The 18,431-nt window shown below is 37.4% G+C and overlaps 1 long non-coding RNA gene across 1 annotated transcript; it reads right to left on the bottom strand.

Annotated features, from left to right (window-relative positions):
• Positions 1–6,646: 6,646 nt before the first annotated feature.
• LOC148224356 (uncharacterized) lies at positions 6,647–16,904 on the bottom strand. The gene is made up of 3 exons (XR_015802435.1): positions 16,358–16,904; positions 15,864–15,932; positions 6,647–14,928 (listed from the first exon to the last, which is right to left on the bottom strand). It is a non-coding gene; the product is annotated as an uncharacterized LOC148224356 (long non-coding RNA).
• Positions 16,905–18,431: the final 1,527 nt, after the last annotated feature.

Raw genomic sequence — 18,431 nt, 5'->3', positions numbered from 1 at the left:
GAAAATTTACTATGATAGAAATTAATTTCCAGACTACTTAAAAAGGAATAAAAATAATCAGGGAATAATATGGAATATTTGTACATATGGTTTCTTTGGGCCTTATGTTTTTAGAGCATCTCTTGAGCCATGTTACTTTTTAGCATTAACTGAGCAATAAAAGCATAAAGCAGTTGGTGGTGTGGTCCTTAATTATTTCTTTATTTTTTATTAAGATAAAATTACTTCTTCCTAATTATATGCCAGTATTTTAGGATTTTGTGGCGTTGTAAGTATTTTTCAGTCAGATTTTTATTTTTAAGGTTTAAAAATGTTTTCAGGCTTGTTCTACTAAAAATCCTTTAAGATCTATTTATTTTGTGATTTAGTTTTACAACTGTAGAAAAGTAATAACTGTTCATAATTTTTCTTTGTGCTAGTGCAAAATGTAAATATTGTAAATATTGCTGCCGAATCTCTACAATTGTCGGTGTGGGAACTGTCCCAAATCACCTGAAGCTAAGTCTTCCTGTTAATTTAATCAAGAAATGGTCTGAGCACTGACAGAGTAAATTAATTTGGCTGATTTCAGATGGAGGTTGACTCCTTCTTTGTACCTGATGTAATAATGCAGTGATAACCAGTGCTAACTCCATGGTGCTGCAGATTTAGGCAAAATACTTCATCACCAGGGCTTGCCACTGCAAAGTTTAGGCTCTCTCACTGGTCATATGCAAGTGATAGCATTCCTTTCTCCCCTCTGCATTAATGCTGCACAAAGTCTGCTACCTGTTGAGTCCTGCAGAGCTGTTACAGTTCCGAAAACGAAATTTAATTTGTATTCAAAACCTCTTTTCTATGCAGTAGATTCTATAGCTAATGAAACCATGAAATAAAAACCATCTCGAATGCCAGTGCCCACTAAAGTTGCACACAAACAAATCTTACTCTGCTTAGACCGTGATTTCTACAAAGTGGGTTGTATCTCAGCCCTGTGGAACCATGCAGCCTTGCAGGATACTGCCATTACCAGTAACAGGCCACAAGCTTTGTAATAAATTTCCAAGGTCTCAGGACTGAGGCTTGAGCCATGCTCAGTTCAAACTTCTCTTCACCTGTTGCAGATTTATCATACTTGTTTTAGCTCTGACAATAACTTCTGTAATTGACATGATGTTTATGTCTAATTTATTTTGGTTTTATCATCTTTGTGTGTCACAACCACAGTTTTACATAGGTAGCAGCAAGCAGCAATGTTTGTAAGTAGAATGAGATATTTATGACTCTGACATAATGATGTAATGCAGAGAAATACGTCTGACACAACAGCAGGGTGATTGAGTAATGAAGCCACAGGATGTGGCACAGACATAGGCAGAAGTGCTTGATAATGGAAATCCCATAGCTATAAATATATCACTGATACGCTGTTAAAAAAAAAATAATCAAAAGTCAAATTGTACAAAATTAGTTTCAAACGTCACAAAGAGAAAAAAGAAATAGTATCTAGCATGTATAAAACGCATCATATATAGACCATTCAGCTGTTACATAGAGAGCAGATCAAACAAGAAAGAAAAAAGGCTTAAAATTGTGGTTGTAAACACATAAAGATGAACATAGGGACATTAAAGAGAAGTAAAAGTAAAATATCAGAAATGAACGTACATTCCTCCCAGAAAATGCCAGAAAATGTGTACAAAAATTCTAGCTGTATTCTTACTGTTTTCTTTTCTCTACTATTCAGAATCTGGATGGATATTTACTAGATTCTGAAGATTTCCATTACAGTAGTGTTATTATAGTTGCAGTACATTATAGACTTTGTGTATACACATGTGTATTTCTACTTTATTCTACAATATTTTGAGTGTAGTACATTCTCACATGAATAACAAAAGGCAGTGATTTCAGTGGGGTTAGGACTTTGCATCATAGATCAAGTTCATTCTACCTCAGCCTTTAAATCCTATTAAGTTATGGGTCAATGCCTGTCAGCCCAAACTTTCTTTCAATGTTGTCTAAAACCTGGAAGGCCTTTTTTTTGTGGCAGCATGTCTACAGCAGCTTTTAGTGGCTTCTGTCCCCAAGGCCAGTCCCTGCTCTCTTGGGATGCTCTCAGCATCATTTCCCTGCTGGCATGGCACACCTTAAAGCACGCTGAGCTCAAACCCTGACAATTCGGCAGAAGTCCTGTGAGCTTCTGCAATGGCACACATACTCCCAGGCACCCAGCAGAAAATTACAGGCTGGTGTCTCGTCCACACATAAAACTGAATCTTTATTGGTATTAGGCATGGTCAGTGAGTTTCATAGGATGTTAGGAACTGCTCCTCAAAAATAGTTTTTCTACATGATAAGTATCAATTCTTACTTCTTTATTTTATTTCTACTTTATTACTTTCCATAATATAATATATTTCTGGTTTATGGTAAGGTTTCAGAATGTTGCTTATTTAACATTGTTGTTAACCTTAATTTTTCAAGAAGATGGCAGAAGTCTAATCTTTGAGCTACATTTCAAATCTGATTGTTATAAACCATCTGTTTTATTAAAATTGGAAGCCCAGAGAATAACATCACAAAATCTAATATTTCCTTTATTTTTTATTTCCCCAGTGAAAAGAATATCTTTTTCCACTTCAATTAGTTTCCAGTCTCCCTTCTGCAATACAATCAAGATGTTTCACGCTGGCCAAATTATTAGTGACAACTGACTGGCATATGGAGATTTTTATCTAAAATGTGATTTAACAAACTGATTGAGTCCTAAACGCAGAGCAGTCTGACTTTCGAAGTACCAGTCCATTTTCGTTTCTGGTACTATGAGAAATTCCAGCATTTTTTCAACTACTGTTGACACGATATTCTAAAGTCTATTTTTTTCTGGCTTCTGAATACTTTCCCTACATAATTGTTCCATTGCTTATCATGATACTTGCTCTACCAAGCAGTAAGTCAGTAAAAGTTTCAGTTTTTGTCAGCCAGTCCTGAGCAGTTTCCAAGATAGTGAGCCCAAATCTTTGGGTCACATTGCAGTACAGATTTTTATTGTATTACAAACTATCTGGGTAGATATTCTGGGTGTTCTTGCAAAAATTTGTCCTGAGTATTCGACATTGAAGACAAATAGTGCTAAGATAAGGACTGTGCAGGCCAGATGATGGAATTTAAATATCAAAACATTTCTAAATTATGTGCTAATTAATGGAGAGCGAGCTTTACATTTCTATTTCTGGGACTTTTCAGCTAGTAAAAGTTACTGGCTAGGATACATCCCATAATAATACAGAATTGCAGAATAATTTAGTTTGGAAAAGACCTCTGAGATCATCCCTTGAGTCCAGCCTCTGACATGATCAAATGGACCATGGCACTAAGTGCTACATCCAGTTGTTTGTTGAACACCTCCAGGGATGGTGACTTCACCACCCTCCTGGGCAATCTTAATCCAATGCCTGAAAATCCTTTTAGTGAAGAAATTCCTTCTGATGTTCAGCCTGAACCTCTCTTATTGAGAGACATATTGAGGCCATTTCCTCTTGTTCTGTCACTTGTTGCCTGGGACAAGAGGCTGACCCCCACCTGGCTACAGCCTCCTTTCAGGTGGTTCTAGAGAGTGATAAGGTCTCCCGTGAGCTTCCTTTTCTCCAGGCCAAACAACTCCAACTCCCTTGGCTGCATCCCATAGGACTCACTCTCTAGAATCTTCACCAGCTCTGTTGCCCTTCTCTGGACTTGTTCCCAGCACCTCAGTGTCCTTCTTGTAGTGAGGGGTCCCAGAACCGGACACAGGATTTGAGGTGTGGCCTCACCAGTGCTGAATACAGGATGACAATCCCTGCCCTGCTCCTGCTGGCCACACCATTGCTGATCCAGGCCAGGATGCCATTGGCCTTCTTGGTCACCTGGGCACAACTGGGCCATGTTCAGCTGCTGTCAACCAGCACCCCCAGGTCCTTTTCTGACAGGCCACTTTCCTGATTTGATTTTTTTTTTGTTTTTTTGCTGCCTTCGATGACTGCATGCAGGAGTAGAAAAACCCCTGCCCCAAACAGGAAGTCAGTCATAGGCTGTATCTCATTATTGTCAACAGCAAAATGGCTGCCTGTAGAAAGCATAAGATTGAAGACCAGTAGGAAGCAAAGCTTTCTGCTGTGGAAAGTGTATCCAGACTGCTGAAGGAGAGATATATTATGCTCCATGAAATAGCTTCAGTTTGCTATGGAGCTCTTTATACATTGATCTACCAAAAAAATCCTGGAGCAAGAGGTATGCTATATGTAATAGTATTTGCCACCATTCCCTGTAAACCTGATGTGGTACTCCTCATTTTTTCATTTTGATGAACAGTGCAGAAGGATTCCCATTACCTTCTCAGTCTCCTCTTCTTGCTTTAAAGACTCCTGTTGTTTCTATTTTGAGATGTATGGTCTATTAGCAGTTTGAAGAGTCTAGGAAGTTCTTAGGGTGTATGAAGGACAACTTTTTGTCACAGGTGGTGAGTAAGCCCACCGGGGAGAGACTATGTTAGACCCATTGCTTGAAAATAGAGATGGGCTGGTGGGAGATGTGGTGCTTGGAGGCTGCTTGGGGTGCAGTGATCATGAAATTAGAGAGGTCTCAATACATGGTGAAATGAGGAGGAACATCAATAAGACTTTTACACTGGATTTCCAGAGGGCAGACTTTGGCCTATTTAGGAGACTTATTCAGAGAGTTCCTTGGGAAGCAGCCCTTAAAAACAAAGGAGTCCAGGAAATGTGGGCGTGCTTCAAAACAGAGATCTTGAGGGCGCAGGAACAGACTGTCTCTGTGTGCCAAAATATGAGTCTACAAGGCAAACATCCAGCCTGGAGGGGCAATGAGGTTTTGAAGGAGTTTAGGAGTAAAAAGAGGATGTATCATCTTTGGAAGGAGGGTCAGGTCTCTCAGGAAGTATTCAAGGGGGTTGCTAGGGCATGTAGGAAAAGAAATAGGGAGGCCAAAGTTCAGTTTGAACTTAATTCGGCACCTTTTGTAAAGGATAACAAAAAATGTTTTTGCAAATATATTAATGGCAAAAGGAAGGGTAAGACCAACCTTTGTTCTCTACTGGATGCAGAAGGAGTCTTACTAACTGCAGATGAGAAGGCAGAAGTGCTTAATGCCTTCTTTACCTCAGTCTTTAGTGGGAAGACAGCTTGTCCTCAGGACAACTGTCCTCCTGGGTTGGTAGATGATGTCAAGGAGCAGAATGGTCTCCCTGTTATCCAAGAGAAGACAGTCAGAGAACTGCTGAGCTGCTTGGATGTTCATAAATCTGTGGGACCAGATGGGATCCATCCCAGGGTGATGAGGGAGCTGGCAGATCTGCTTGTGAAGCTGCTCTCCATCATTTACCAGCAGTCTTGGCTCACTGGTGAGGTTCCAGATGACTGGAAGCTGGCCAATGTGACAGCCATTCACAAAATGGGTGGGAAGGAAGATCCTGGTAATTATAGGGCAGTTAGCCTGACCTGAGTACCAGGTAAGGTTATGGAGCAGTTTCTGCTAAGTGCCGTCACTCAGCACTTAGAGGATGGCTAGGGTATCAGACCCAGACAGCAGGGGTTTAGGAGGGATGGGTCGTGTTTCACCAACCTGGTCTCCTTTTGCTGGGTTAGGAACTGGCTGGCCAGGCCCAGAGAGTGGTGGTGAACGGTTCCTTGGTAGAACAGTTATTTTAGTGCTAATAATGTGTATTGTTTAGTTAGGACTGAGTTTTGTCATTTATATTATTTTCTAGTGCACTTGATGGTTTCTATCATTACAATGTCAGTTTACTCAGCCTGGTCTTCTCTCTTTCAAAGACAGATTTATTTGTAATATTCTTAAATACTAACAGTAAGTTTTTTCCTTTCTCTATATGCATCCTTTGAATCAGTTACATATGCATTGAAAAGCAGAGATCTATTTGAAGTTCATCTAACATCTTTTTATTGATAAGCTTGACCTTTTGAAGTTCCTTCCCATCATTTCATAAATTATGACTCTACCAAAATTATGTTCTCCTACAGCATCTTGATTTGTTCAATAATCTTGGATGAGAGAAGCTGCCAAAAACATTTAGAACTTTAAATACTATTTATCTGCTGCTTTACAAGAAAGGTGGCATCTCTCATATGCTCTTTTCCTTCATCAGGTAAGGATCCGCTTGGCTACATATCAATACTGACAATATTCTTGCTTTAATAATTACTCATTTAGCAATCAGCTAGAAATTGCTTCAGGAAAGGCTTTCAGTCTGTATTATAAAGCCAGATAAAATGCAAAAATCACAGTGAGTGCTTCTCCAGTGACAGCTTTTGAATTAAGAGAAGTGATATGTGTGATGAAGTCAGGAGCTACTCTATATTTATGAGACAGGTCATTTATACATCCAGACTGAATCCAAAGTGATCATGAAGCTCAATTTAACAATTTCTATGAATGTGGTGATATTCCTAAGAGTTCAGGCAAAAGCTGAGCCTCTCATTTTTTAAATTTACCCTATATGAATGGAAGAGAAGGGTATTTTTCAGTTGTGTTCATTATTTTAAGTGATGACATTGTACAATTCAGACATTTTTCCATCTCTTTTATTTCTGAATAACCAGTGAAACAGAAAAAAATTAATTTACTGTGATAAAACTAGATTCCTCTTCAATATAAATTTTCTGCCTGCTTTATTCTCTATTATGCACTGTAAGTGGCAGCAGCATTTGCTGCATGAAAATCTAATTTTTTTTGCACAGGACAATTCATTTAGCCCAATATGTCACAGACAGGAAAGTAACTCAAGGATGCAGTAAATGGGAGAGAAAAAATGACTGGGATAAAAGCAGCCAGAACAAGAATTTTAATTCAGTGGAGGTCAATTGAGATGGAAGGATATGCATTATACAAATATTATTATTTTCTAATTTTTTTCTGAAGAATGTAGCTAAGATGTTAGAAAACTTTGCACTTTCCTTCTGTACAACAACCAGTGGACAGCTTGCGGTCCAGAGCAGGTGAAGACCAGGAGCTTAGAATTTTCAAGGTGCAATTCTACAGATATCTGTGCCAGAGAGTACTCATGCAATCCATTGCTGCAAGTTATTTCCTTACAAAATACAGAAAGAATATGAGAGTGAGATTCAGGTTTTGGATACATTATAGATACAAATGGAGGATTATAAACAGGGGAGAATTATCTGGAAGCAAACTGGAGTGTACAGCAGTAAGCTTTTCACATAATTCCCTTAGTAACATACCATATAATTAGAAATAAGGAGAATGTTTCCTAGTCCCATTCTGCAATCTATTTCAGAAAACTTCGTTTCCTGAAAAGCTGAGGTACGCAATTATTATGCTTAGAAATGTTGTGCATTGTACGATTTTCTAATGGCCTTGAGTTGGAGAAAAGTATAAGAGCAGATTTCAAAGGTGTCTGTCCTCCGTGTGCACATATATATATGTGCACACACACATGGAAACACACACACCCATGTGCCATGGAAGATCTCTTGATTTGCTTACCCAACTGCAAACTGAAAGGTTTCCCCTCTAAACCCTTCTTAAGTAATTTGCTTCAAGGTTTCCTTTGAACAGGATCCTGTAAGAACAAGATCGAGTCACAGAATTCTTGGTCAAAGAGTGTGCTGGTGAATATTCAACTTTGTTCAAGATAAAGATGAGTTGATTTCTAAGACATATGTCCTTCTAGGCGCTTACATGAAGCCTTTTCTAAAAGCAAATACTGGCAATAGTTCTCTTTTGCTGCCTCTTACTGAGAGTAAATAAGAAAGAGTATATAGCATTATATTAACTCCTTTGTAAGCCCTCTGAGAAATAAATTTCAGTAATATCACACTCTATTCATACCTTTCACATTCACCTCACAAAGACATTAGAGAGAATTTTAGAGAAAGTTTTATTTTTCATAATGTTTTTAACAGATTTATTGGGAAAGGTATCCTCAGTTCCACAGAACCATGCAGCTGCTCTTTAGTCTTCACTGCCCAGAACCTTGCTTCAGAGGGAAATTAAATCAGAGATGCTAAGGAGTAAGTAGATTACTGAGTTGTCTTTATGATGTCTACTGAATATTATTAAAAATTATCTAAGGCATACTCTGATTTTCCTCAATTTTTTCTTGACCCAGTAAATCATTTTATGTGCAGTTGCCTTGGATTCCCAGCATTTAAACAGACATTTTTATTTTATACTTCACATAAGCATCTTCATTTGACAATAAGAAATAAACATCATAAAGATACACTTTTACTAACAAAGAAGAAAGCAGTTAGTATTTCACTCTGATTTCTTATATAATCATCCATTTTAATACAGTAGAACATTCATTATTCCTTGGAGACTGTTCTCCCAATGCTTATGATAATTCATTGGATACAACTTTTATCTTTTATCTATTCATAATAAAAATCATTCTAGGTCAAAACTAAATTAAATGAAAGAGAAACTATGTCAAAAGAAAAATTTTCAGGCAATTTTAAACCATTATTTTGATTTTTGCTTTTAAAGATTTATACTACAATTAAATATGAATAAAGCATAATTAGTTTACATTTAAATTAAATACTTTGAGTTGAAATACAAGACAGATGGGTTAGAAAGATGAAGGTCTGTCAAAATATTGATGTGAAAAGTATGCAAGGGTTTTTTTCTCTTTAAAAGTACTTTTTTCATAAAGTGATATTTTCTGATGAAATTAATCTTTTCTCCTGAAAAGAGGATCCTGCTAGGTCTAATTTCTTCTGAAATTACTTCTGCTGTATAAATCTGTGGTCCAACTTCAATTAAATTATCATTTTATTGTCTCTCAAAAAACAGAGGACAGATGGTATTATTATCATCTCTGTAGAGACAAGTTTCAAACATTGCAACATCTTTATTAAAAAATAGTAATTAATTTCTCTATAAAATTTTCCAAGATCCAGTTAAAGAACTATTACTCTGAGCTACCAAAAAAAAAAAAAAAAAAAAGTATGCAGAATATTATTTAAATATAAAAAATATTTACTTTTATAAGTTTCCTTTTCAGTTTCTGGAGAAAGTTGATATCATGCTATTTTGTAAGATGGTATCAAGTACCACAAAAATGATGAAATATCACTGACCAAGCATAGAAGTCATTCATGGGATATAACACCAGGAAAATGAAAGGTCAGAAATGTTCCAATTGACATCTTATATTTATGTCAAGCAGTAAAAGCTTATAAACACAGGTTAATAAAGACTTTAATTTCATGTTTTTACAAACATCAAACAATCAGGGCATGTTTAAAATGTTATAAACTTGACTGAATGTTAGAAATATTGCCGTTATTTTTGTCATATATATTCTCTTCCAGGCTGAATGCACTTTTGGATTTGGACTTCCCTATTGGCATCCTAAGTCTTGGGAAGAATTTGTTACCATACGAAAGCAACAGCTGCTCTCTGTGCTTTGCTGTAGAGCAGCTACCACAGGAGAGACCCCTGCATTTCTGAAGAACAATCATCTCTCCTTCTTACGCCCAATGTTAGCCAGGCTGGCTGATGGGCTTAATGTGGGCTATTACGATTGCCGTGTGCATGTTTCCTGCTAAATATTGACTCCAGATGTGCTTAAAAAGCAGCTAAAAACCAGCTTTCAGCTATGCACAAACTCCCCAGGTCTTTTATCAGCAGGTATTATTCTTATGCTGCAGTCATCCATTCCCTATCACAACTTCATTTGAAGATTGATGTTGCTCCTCTCTCTAGTCCTGGTTTAATAACTGTGTTGGGGTTTTATAACCCCACTTTCATTCCAGATTTAACAGAGGGGGGAAAAAATTCTGTCAAGAGCAGGTTTACACTATTATCATGTGGATGACAAAGGCTGCAAGAAGAAAATGCAGAAGGTAAATAAGTAAAAACATGTCTGACAGCTGAATTCAGGCAGGCTGGCATGTTCAGTGTGCTCAGTGTCTCACAGAGGTTCTGGGAGGGATTAGCAGGTGCATCTGTTAGCAGAAATTTGGGGCTTGATGAAGAAAAATCTCTGGTTTTCTTTATTGTCTCAAAACGTCCTGCTCTTTTCCTCGAGCAACCAGCCATGGGAGGCATGACAACCCCCACCTCCTTCACATCAGAGCCTGATTCTTTTCCCCAGTATACTGGCATTTTTCCCAGCTTTATGAAAGATCCACACTACTTTGGGGACTGCATGCTCCAGGAGTCATATGACAATGACGGAACATTAATTTTCATTCTCTAATAAACTTGTGAAAGTAGGGAGTAATGGGACACATTAAGGGACCTCTACATTCTTTACATCTTTGGGACTGCAACAATTTAGGGCATGTTTGATTAATGCATAGCAACAGCATGATAGTCAGTTCAGGTTTTCTTTGGCTTTTTCATATCACAGTTGTGGCTCTGTGTCTTTATAGAGCATAACATTGAGGAAATGTTAATATTTATTCTTTCAGGCCTTCTCCAGTGTATTCTAGCTTTCTCTGCTACTTAAGACCTATTGTCTTCTTTCAAACTGAGCCATATGCTGCTCCAAACACAAAGGTGATGCACTGGAAGGACTTCCTCCTACTAAAACTTGGCCATAAATATTGTCTTCATGGCATTTAAATATAAAAGAGCAGGTAATCTGATAAACTAGCTTACATGATGTGTCTGGGGATACAAATTTGACTGTGCTGACTCACTGGAGAGAGGCAGAATAAGGCCATAAACTAAGTAACTTTGTCCTCTGCATACTCCTTCAGTTAGCTACAGATAAAACATAGCTGATTTGAAACTGATATAGGAAATGCTGCAGAAGCTACATTCTCAAGAGGCAGCTGACAATCTGGATAAGGAGACAGCAGGGGCTTATGCACAGACATGAGGGAGTGGACACAATCAGTGACAGCACGTCAGTCACTAACAGGCTCCTAGTCATGGGACTGTTCCACTACACTAATGAAAGGTGACTGCCAGTGACTCCAGAAAACCAGCCCCATGGAGCTGTGTGAAGGGTCTTGCTCTGCATTCAGATGTTGAAGGTCTTGCTTTTCTAGACCCAAGTTATTATTACACTCTGAAAGATGCCCTCATATCTTACTAGTGCCCTGGGAGGGAGTGGTGGTAAACCAACTGCTGGTGCTGTGGGATATAACAATTTGTTATGGAGCTACTATCTGGCCAGAAATTATAGCTCAGTATGAATGAATGAGCTTCCAGGCACTCCCTGGTCTGTCTTGCTAGTTCATGCCTTTAGACCCATTCTGCCTGGGACTGCCTGTAAATATTTGTTTTAGCCTAAAGTATTTATGTTGATGATGACCTGCAGACCTTGATGCACCTTCACAAGAATTAGCACAGATAATTGCCTGGCTGATTGCTTAGTAAACCTGCTGTCTGAATGTCTGGACAGAAGGGCCTCTGGTTTTTTTGGGTAGTATGGATAGCCATAAGATTTCAGTGTTCACTACTGTTTTAAAGTATTGTAATTCACTTTACTACTTTGGCTAATGGGCCTGAACCTTAATATTGGAATATCTAATAGAATAAACTTTAATTACGTATGGAACAGCTGTAAAATTGTGCTCAATCACCCATTGAATCAGATGAAAATAGCATTGTATAGAAGCTGCAGAAATGTGTCCTTTATTAAGATACATTAAAATGAGGAAAAATTTCTGCTGGACTGTACAAGTAGTGACTGCTTCCAGGCCCAAGGCAGAAAACTGAAAAGTGTGCTGTTGATTCCTAGAGCTTAGTCTAAAAAGGCTTTGTGACTTTTCTGAGTTTTTGTCAAATAAGCAGGGTACCAGGAACAGAATCTGAGAATCATGTGCAGGTTTAGAATAGAAGAGATAAAGAGGTAACTGTAAATGAAAGATGCAATCAAAATACATTGATTTATCTCTTCCTATGGGGAGAAGATATGGTGGCTGGATACTTTTAGAGCACAAAGTATCTGTCTGCAGGAATCTGGAGATTTTAAGGTAATTGCGTTCATGGTGGTGGAGTTGTTTGTGGGGTTTGTCTGTTTTGGCGTTTTTTACCCATCAGCCTTTAGATAAAGAGACCAGATTAAAACAGAACTTGCATAGGACCATGAAAGATTTAGAGAAGTGGAGTTTTTTCTGGAAATGCTTTTATAGCTGAAATTCAGCACGATGAAATTGCTCTTCATTCGGTTATTCTAGAAAGATCAAAGACCTAAATGAAGCTTGAAGAGTTATTTTCTTTATTTAGAAAGACCATCAAGAGTGTTGGTGGACTCAGCTTTTATTTCACCTCCTGTCAGCTCTTTACCACACCATGACATATCATGGGATGATAGGTAATAGAGATAGGCTGAGGAGAACCTGAATTCTGTGAATAAGGTTTTCACAGATTCAGTTCAACAATTAATGAAGGTCTAAGAAGTCCTGTGGAACTTTTGATATAGTTCTGATTACAAGAGGTGAAGAATATCACTTCAAGCAGGGAATTCTCCTAATATGATTTTTCCATACTGTGGATATGAGAAGGCAAGAGTGGCTCACTTCTTTTCAGGCTGCAGCAAATGTTTCATTCTTCCACTATAAACTAACACTATTTTTCTACTGACAAGAGTCCTTTGCATCATTTCTCCTGAAGAACCCAGAAATCAAAATTCTCTAGAGAGAACAACATAGCTTAAAAGTTTAGTTTTTAAAATTTGCTTCTACATTAGTCAAACAATCATAAAAAGTTGGAAAATTAGGTGTCGGATTGTCAGGTCACAGAAATAGTGTTAGGGAAGTAATACATAAAATCTATTATTTTTGAGTATGATGCACTTACTTGGTAAATTGAACACCTCAGAAATTTCCAGAATTGCCAGAATTTATTTTCTTAAAAAAAGAAAATAAAAAAGGAGATGTTACTCTGTGGCATGATATTTTAGGAAAAGCAAATTGGTCACAGAAATTCTGAGTCTTCTGAAAATAAAATTCCAGTGTGAGAAGAAAAATCTGTCAGACCATGTTGACCTTTAAGCATCCACTGAGCAGAAAAAACAAAATATAAGCAAGTATTGTTTGCCTTCTTGTTCAAAATAGCAATTTCTGAATCGCAGGCAGCTATAAAGGTAGAGTGCTGCTGCCATTCAAATCGAGTTCAGTTATCCATCTCAGTCATGGAATCACTCTTTCCTGCTCTGTTTTCCCATGTTTTTGTCTCACAGAAATCATAGAAGCATAGACTGGTTTGGGTTGGAAGGGACCTTATGGATCATCTAGTTTCAACCACCACTGCATTGGGCAGGAACAGCTCTCACTAGACCAGGCTTTCAAAGCCCCATCCACCCTGGCCAGGAACACTTCAAGGGATGGGGCGTCTCCTGCTTCTCCAGACAACCTATTTCTTACCACCCTCATAGCAATGAATTTCCTCCTAATTCCTAATATAAACCTACCCTCTTTCAGTTTAACACCATCTCTCCTTGTCTTATCACTACATGCTGTGAGAAAAGGACCTCTCTGGGTTTTGTACCCTTTAGATACTGGAAGGTGTGTGGACTGCACCACACAGCTTGGTGTTGTCAGCAAACTTGCTGAGGGTGCACTGTCCATGCCACCAACAACTATGTTTAAAAGTGGTGGTCCAAGGAACACCACTCCTCACTGGCCTTCACTGGGACATCAAGCCATTGACTGCAACTCATTGAGTGTGACCATCCAGTCAGTTCCTTATCCACTGAGAGGTCCATTCTTCAAATCCATGTCTCTCTACAGAGAAGGATGCCATGGGGGACAGTGCCACTGTAAATAGCCTTTTTACTATGAGTGGAGTCAAGTGGACTCAAATAAAGAGTGCTTTAAGAAAATTTTGAATTTGATGATGAAATATAAAGAAGTCAAAAAGCTAACTTTTCATTTGGTATAGTCATAGTATGATTCACAAATGCTATTTCAGCTGAAGGTTCAGCCAATTAACATTGCAGTTCATTAAAAAGATTGATTATTATTGGAGTGGGAGAAGACTGCTAAGTACCAGTTTCAAGCTACCTTTAATAGCCTTGTATTTGTAACAGATGCTGGTTGTCAATTCTCCTGGGAAATGCACAAAAAATATACAACACAACAAATGGCCCTTTACAAAGTGTACTATCCAGCTTCTGGAAATCAATACTGTGGAAAGTTTTTAATTGAGAATTTTCATTTGTTTTGTCAATTAGGGCTGATGCTTATGCCTCACTTTATAAAAAATAGTGCTTGCATATAAGATTTAGATATGGCCAAAAAAATTTCTTTTTTCTGGTTGCTGTAACATTCAGCTCTAAAACTTGGAAAATACAGAGAAGGACAGAGCAGAGAAGAGATTATTTAGAAAAAAGCACATTACACTGGAAGACTATAATTTATGTTATTGTTCTACAGTGTATCCCAGAAGACCCAATAGTGAACCAATGGGTGTGGAATGATACAAGGCATTTACAACTTATTCTTCTCATGATGTGGGATTTATAAAATATACTAGCAGTCATAGAAATTAAATAGATGATTAGATTTTCTGCTCAAGTTGCCTAGGAAGAACAAATGAAGGAATAAAAGAAAAGCGTCAATTTGGAGATCTCTGAAGGACACATTTTGCTCATTATTATGAGTACAATTATTATTATTTCTTGTTATTTTCCCGGAAGACCGAATGCACAAAAGAGAGGAGGGTTAAAAACAGAGTCCTCAAACACTAGCTATTAGTCAAAACATCCTGAATAAATGAAAGCAGGGGGATGTGGGGATGATTGACAAAACAGCGAGGTGCAACACTAAAGAGGAAGAAGGAAAAACCAAAAATGGAAGGATGAGGCTTTAAAGCATCAGGAGCAGTGAGAAAGCCCAACGTGCAAGAGGAGCAGCTCTCCAGGCTTGTCATGCAGCCCCAGGTGTGAACTGCAGTGCTGCTGAACAACTCCTGTCAACGCAGTGATGAACAGACCTGATGGAGAGCCTGAAAAAGACATTAATTTCAGCCCATATCATCTGTCTGATTTTAAAGTATTAATTTTGAGATGCGGTTTTCACTTCTGAGGTTGAATGATTGTCCTCTGCATTATCAAGTCCCTGGATTTCCAGGCTCTCTGGTGCTATTGTGACTTGGATTAAAACACTCCCATGAAGCCCCTAGCTTGCAGCTGCTGCAGGGGTCCCTGCACGGCTCTCCTGGGAACGTGGGGCCAATATTATCCTTACTAAAGGTGTCTGAGGGCAGGGAGGCTACATGCTCTGGCAAAGATTAGGCAGCCCTCAGCACTCACTGCCCTTCCTGGCTTTGTAAATAACCCCTTCAAATCAATTCAAATACAAACACAAATGAGAACTTAAGATTTTCCATTTTTACTTCTTTTTAGTTTTATTTGACTGAAACTAATTACTGAATTTTTCTGGAGTATGAAAACATTTACACCTTTAGAAGTGTTTAATGTCCAAGAGTGTTTTTTCTTTCTCCAATTCTACCACAATTTCCATGCAGATGTGAACCCTCAAAATCTTGCCTAACAAAAGCCAGAATTATTTTTAGGTCTCTGAAAGCCACCGAAGCATAATACCCGTGTCTCATCTTTCTTAATTGTTACACTATGCATTTTGACATTTTAAAACATTTAATTTGTAATATTGTTTAGAAATTGTTTTATCTATAATATTTCCAAAGTTATTTTTGTTACATTGGATCTTACAATGCAACTTATTTCCTTCAGTCTTTTACTTAATATTCAGTGTATTGTTCAAGAGAGAAAAAATACTTTTATATTTATAAATGTTTATAGAAAATAATTTATACATTAATGAAAATGCATTTTTGGTAATATTTAATTATATTACTTGTATCTTTTTCCTTGCTTTCTATTATTCTCCTTCTTCTCTCTTTGTACCGTGATTTCTTACCTCTGTTTTACCTCCAGTACTCCTTTCTTCTTCCCCGTCTTATTTATTTCCAGTCCATCATGCTTTCTTCTGCTTAACAGAATAAAACTTCATTAATGAAGAAAATGGTTGGACTGTTTTGAAGTTCATTATGGACAAGTAGATTTGAAAATAATCAAATAATCATACTCTGCTTCTATGAATTTATGAAGTTTAGATTTAATATAATTAAAGATCAGATATCTGCTCCAACGTTTCTAGAGACACAGACTGGGAGATATCCTGTTCTCTGAACAAGACTGTGTCATTTTCCAGAATGTGTTCACATATAAACATATATATATACAAACAATGGGCTGCTTGCATAGCAAGGTAAATTATGTTTCTGCACACCAGAGCCATAAGCTCTCACTCCTGAAGATGAAGTGCAGCGAAATCATCCACTCAGCAACAGCCTTTGCTGGGACACAGGAAATTTTCATCCAGATTCTATAATTTTACATTTGTCTGCTTACCTTCCAGCATGTTTCTGCTCAAAAAGAGATTATCATGAGTTCAGGGCAAACCATAGTGCACGCAGCAGAAGCTAAGACCAGTTGACCATAAGAAATCATTTCATCAGGCTGTGTATCATTTGTGAAATGCATTAGTGTTGATCACCACCCTTCATCATTTCTTCAGTACTGTATCTGGAAAGAGAATGCTGAAGTGACTCATTTTAAAACAATTAGCTGAGAAGTGTTTTGGGCTGATTACTAATGAAAAATGGTCCTGGCAAATGCAAACAAAGCTAATGATTTGTTACAGTAATTTTGCTATTTCAGTCTGGTATTTTTTGAGCAACCAATACAGTGGAATAAGAGGCAAGACTTGTAGTCCTGCTTACAGTTATGGCTATTATAGTCCCTTTTTAGTCTTTTACCATTCTTGCCTAAAAAGTTAAATGAAATAAACCAGCCAAATTATAAATATTTGAGAGGAAAAGTCCTTTTAATAGTGTCAGTGGACGGACAGCAATCTTGGACAAAGAATTTGTATTAAACAATTAGGATTTCCTTCCATCCTCCAGCTCTCCATCATTCTACCCGAAGTTCTGAATTGTGAACACACATATGTAAGGGTGCATAAAATAATGATTGGCTTGACTATTTCTGTACCTTTCAGTGACCAAGGGGTATCAGATGAAACTTGATTCAGATTCAAAATAAACGACTGTAAAACACCATATTCTCAAATTCTACCTATGCATAGAAAAATACAAAGGGCAATATAATTGTTCTCTTTTTTCTTGGTTTTTTTCCTAGATGAGTGAGAAATAAAGTATTAGAGACTCTTTTATAGGGTGGTGACTACTTCAGAAGGCCTGAAGAAAATTCCTTTTTCAGTCCTTTACAAACCGCTTATTTGGACCTGACAACTCAAAATTATTTGTTCAATAAAAGCACAAAACAGATGCTTGTAGGAGACTTCAAGAGACTCCATTCTCTAGCTGACAAATAAGATCAACTTCTAAGATCTCCTGTAGAAACTATATGGTTATAAACCCCATAAAAACACGATATGTACCTCACTCTTCTTTACTACTGCAAAATACAGATATAACTCCAAACAAATTATTTTTATTACTGAACAGGATATTTATGAAAATCTCTGAACTGCAGTTAACCAGATATTGTTTTTTAAATTCAACTTTATTCTTAAAAGAGCTAAATCATGCTTCAGTTACATTAAAAAAAAAAAAAAGAAAAAAATATCAGCAAGCTTACATGTAACTTACATAAACTTACATGTACAGAGAACTTAAAAGTTTGGAGGTACACGGGAATTTAAACTTAAAAGGTAACTGGAATGTTAACCAAATATTTTAAGGAAGGATTTGATTCAAATGACTATTAAACAAAACCCAGTCACTCAATATTAGATCTGTGAAGTTTAGAAAATTTGGAGTTTGGGGAATCAATATTGATAAATTTGAACATTTTAAACCATGAGAATCTGTTTGAAGGTGAAAATCATGACTGGAGTTTCTAATAAAACAGGGAATTGCCTCATCCATCAAAGGATGGGTTTTTCCCTTTGGACCTTACAAGATAATCACTGCAAGGCTGTTGATTTTTTAATTCCAGGGAAGATAAGCAAACCCTCATAAAATGATACAAAATACTATAAATTATATGGTTTATTACATTTCCTATCAGTTCAACCACAGCAGCACTGATTTAAGAATGCCAGTTATTTACTCTGAGTTATAAAAATAAGTCAATTATAGAGCAGCCTTGGCTTGTAAAATAAGATAAAGAGGCAACGGCCTAAGGCAGTAGGCTGGGAGCAAGGACCTGCATCACACTCAGTTTCTACCACCATTGCTCATTACTGTGGTTGTTGCAGCTGTGGGAAGGATTGATCTGTGCAGGACCTACTCTGTGGAGGAGAAAGAAGTGACTCCTCTCTGCAGAAGTCAATGGGTCCACTTGCATTACCATTTTTTGGTAAATCACTTCCTGAAGGGAGTCATGGAGTGCATGAATTGCATTTCTTTTGGGTAAGATTAAATGGTAAGCTTTGTTGCAAGACCACAACTAATGCTCT

Source organism: Sturnus vulgaris, chromosome 3 (genome assembly GCF_052056855.1).
Source record: "Sturnus vulgaris isolate bStuVul1 chromosome 3, bStuVul1.hap1, whole genome shotgun sequence".
In the NCBI taxonomy this organism is placed as follows: Eukaryota; Metazoa; Chordata; class Aves; order Passeriformes; family Sturnidae; genus Sturnus; species Sturnus vulgaris.
Note: the sequence above shows the minus strand (reverse complement) of the source record. Positions and strands in the feature narration are given on the sequence as shown.